A 4,333-nucleotide genomic window follows, 5' to 3' on the forward strand; every position below is an offset into this window, starting at 1 on the left:
GTCAGAGAATGATACATAACCCGGATGTTATTTTCAGCCTAGCTTTGTCCTCTCAAAAAAAATTGCCAACTTTACTTTGGGCGTATAATAATGGGGGGGGGGGGGGGGTCAGTTACCCCCAAATAAAATTCAAACGTGGTTTATTTCCAATTCGATACCAATGATTTACAAATGTTGCTGAAATTACATAATTTCCAGGTTTTGTCCTCACTTATTTGCCTATAGGCGGCATTCAGGGTCGGGGAGGGGGCACTATAGCTGACCCCCCACTTTTTCAGATACCCCCACATTGCCCCTTTTACATAGGAAAAATGCCCCTTTTCTTTTGTAATAGCTGTCCTTTTCCTCTCTTTTCATCTCTAGTGAGTACCTCTTTTCAGCTACGTGAAATTCCCTTTATTTTTACCCTTTTTTTTAACTTCGACTCGTGCCCCTTTTCCTTTTTGATAAGTGCACTTTTTCCTTCGGATAAGCCTCCCCCCTTTCAAAATGCCTCTCTTAACATCTGATAAATTCCCCTATTAAAATCTTATAGGTGCCCTTTTCCTTCAACAGATAGGCCAATTAAGTTCCTTCTCACAAGTGCCTTTTTCATCTCTGTAGAGTTTCTTTTTAGGAGCAAGAAGTACCCTTTTCACTTCATGTCATGTGCACCTTTTCTTTTCTAATAACTGTCCTTTTCCCTTCGGATAAGTGCCTACTTTTCCTTTCTCGATAACATGCACCCCTAATTCAAGGCGACTTGGAGCCCCTTTTCTTTAATTTTCGCTAGAGCTCGCTTGCGTCTTTATTTTATAACATAACTTTTCCGTCGATCATTAGATTGTGATTAAAGACATTGTTTGACAATGTTAAATCGGTGTTAACAGTGTCTGTGATATGGTGTAATATTTAAGCCCTAAATAAAATTTGCGCTTCAAAATGATCATGAAGTGCCTCAAAAAAGTAAACAAATCTTTGAGTGACCGGTTTACCATGCATACTCATTTTTCCCGATAGACTGTAGTGACATGATGAATTCAATTGTTCTCGGGGGGGGGGGGGACCCGGGGGAAGTAGTCCTCGGGGAGAGGGAGCACGGTCCTGGGGGAGGGGAGGGGTTCCAGGTACTCGATTCATTATTATGGGAAAATGTTCCTTAAATATCCCCCCTTCATATAAGACAGTGCCCTTTACATTTATATTAAGAGCCCCTTTCTCTTCTCATGGGTATGAGTACATGTCCCTAATTATGGGGCCCTATTAAAACATAATAGTTGCCCCTATTCTTTGTTATAAGTGCAACTTTTTATTTTTGATACGTGCCCCCTTTCCCCGTCCAATAAATGTCATTTTCCTTCTAATCAGTGTCCCTGTTCACTTTTTATAAGAGCACCTTCCCCTTCTAACATATTAAGTATAATGCGGCCTTTTTCTCTGATAAATGCTCCTATTAAAATCTGATAGTGCCCCTTTTCCATTCTCATGAGTGCCTTCTTTCTAGAGCGTGCTAATTCTACTTTGACACGTGCTTCTTTTCTTTTCTAATAAGAGTTCTTTTCCCTTCTGATAAGTGCCCCCTAACCCTTTCTCCGTAACATGCGCTCCTAATTTAAAGCGACTATGAGCAGATTTTTATCCAGTTAATTAGTCCCACCCGGGAGTCCCACCCCCCCCCCCTCCCCCTCAAGCTCGCTCGCTCGCTGTACACGCTCTCTAACTTATAGTTGATGTAATTATGTAACCATTATGGTATAAGTGTAGTTGTTTATTCCGAAATCCAAGGGGTGAACCCGGGGGGGGGGGGGGGGGGGGTGAACAAGACTTTGTCATGACTTTCAGTATTCCAATCCTGTCAGACCGAATTATTACGAAACGTTTGTCCAACCTATAGCAACGCTGATGCATATAGTCTGCACTTGGCGATCACTCCGTAATGCATGGGTTGAAATTAGCCTAGGTTAATCAACCGAATTTTCAGATTTTTAGTTAAATTCTTGACCGATTTCAAAGTGCTTTATATAGAAAGAAGAGTCCACTAGTGAACTCCGATGCCAGTGTGCAAGGTTCTTCGGATGCGGGAACTGGTGATTACGAAAGCATTTTAGGTTTTGTTTATATCACTCTTCACGCAGGGGTATCATGAGGTATCAATTTCATATTTCTTAATTATCACCTATAGCCTTTGAGGCGAGGTCGACATAAACGATCAAATACGGACGTCCCCCTGACGTACATATATTTCGATATAAATTGAGAAATTATCATAACATTTGTTTCTCAATATAGCAAACTTAGTAAAACTTTCTTATTCACATTTGACTTCTTTCACATCGAATGCTAATTGTTTCTGATTGACGCTCCTGATTGACCCTTCCCGACAGAGTAGAAGGCCAATATATGTAATTAAGATATTTCAGATATGTATACAGCTTCATTCAGGTTAATTGTTTCAGATGTATGATCCAAAGTTTACTTTCCCGACATAGCAACAGTCTGTTAGTTGCTGTCTATAAAGTGCAAGGAAGATGTTCGCGCATGTCCTCTGGTCGTCAAGCCTGCTCAGGTTACGTGCATGCATGTAGGCGCATTTACACCCCCCCCCCCCTTTACCTCCAGCTCCAAACCGATTCGCTTCTTGGTCTTGAATGAAGGATAAATGATAGTTATATGAATTTGGATAAATATAGATCCAGTTCATAGCAGGCCTATACTTACTTTTAATCGGGTCATGCAAAAATGCGGCAACTTCTTGAGTCTACCAGCCAAGTTCTCAAATGAATCTGCCATTGCTTATGGATGTATCTTCCCAAAGTATCTCGTGACTAACTATTGCTATCATCTGTTATGAGTGAATATATTTCTGTTTCAGAAGGAAAATGCAATTTGCATTAATTAGTTAATTCTTTTTTGACCAGGCCACTGACAAGCATTCCTTTCGAGCATCACTCGTAACAATAGGCCATTTTCGTAATGTAACAAAATGTATACGCAAGTGCCTCGATACGTTTCATTCACCTGTTACGAATAATTGTATTTCTATAGTCAGAAATGCAAATTAGGTAATTACGTGTTTTTAGGCAGGGCAAGCCATAATGTTTTTCCTACCTAGCAACAATTCTATACAATGAGAATTCTGACTATTGATGTACATTTATTCGTAACAGGTGAATGAAACAATAGCTAAGGCGCTTCACAAAGGCATATGCATAACTTTGGTTACAATACGAAAATGGCATTGTTGTAGAGGCAATCATAACATTTGATTTGTGGAGTTGGTCTATATTAAACTGGTGCCGGGGGGGGGGGGGGGGAAGAGGACACTTTTTTTTTTGTCTCGAAATTTGAAAAATTGACATTTTGCTCCGTTTGGGGGGGGGAGATAAGGTCAACTTTTTTAGGTCAGCCATTGGTATAATTTTTTTTTTTAATATAATTTAAAAAAAATACAAAATACACACATCTAAAATACCAAAGGGGGTGGGAGTCAACCCCCCCCCCCTTGCGTACGCGCCTGGGTGCAAGCATAATGTACTGTATATTCTGTATTTCAATATAAGTGGAATATGATATGTATATGCCCACAAGTCATGATTGCTAAAATTATGTCGGACACGTATCAAGCAAGCTTTAGGAAAACTATCAGATCACATGTTTGTCCGTCAATAGGCCATTTTCGTAGTGTAATCAAATTTAATCCACAAATCCTTATTAAGTGCCCGTTACAATTTATTTAATTCACCTTTTACAAATAATATTATATTACAATAGAAGGTTTTCAAAGCATGAAATACCTGGAAATTTGTTTCAATGTTTAAAGAATAGCTACGAATTCAGTGGTGGAACCGAAGCAGGGGCGGCGGAGCACTAACAAAAAGGGCACTTTCTGAACAAGGGCACCTACAAAGGTAAATCTCATAGCGAAAATATACAATTTGTTTAGACATTGGTATAATTTATACCCCTACATTATGATAACATTATCAGGTATTATTTCAATATTTGTTTCTCTTTATACATCGATACAAGAAATTGTTTTATAAGCATCATTCTTTGCAGTTTGTTTGTTTGTTTGTTTGTTTGTTCAATTTATTTGAGCACGGTGGCATACTACATACAGTCAATGGCTGTTCTTCAGCATGGCCGTGCAATTGGGTGTAATGATCTGAATATTCGTTTGTGTGCGAGGGGAAAGAAAAGATTTGTGAGGTCGCAATGCGAAAAATTATATCTTATATAAAAGAATGAAAAGCCCAATCCTGATGGTGTTATAAGCACACTCTCATAACGGAAGACTGAAAAGTGCTTTGTCCAGTAACATAGTTATATCATTTATAAATGCGATCTTGCGTAG

The sequence above is a fragment of the Strongylocentrotus purpuratus genome, unplaced genomic scaffold (assembly GCF_000002235.5).
Source record: "Strongylocentrotus purpuratus isolate Spur 01 unplaced genomic scaffold, Spur_5.0 spur5_scaffold_6, whole genome shotgun sequence".
NCBI classification, from domain to species: Eukaryota; Metazoa; Echinodermata; class Echinoidea; order Camarodonta; family Strongylocentrotidae; genus Strongylocentrotus; species Strongylocentrotus purpuratus.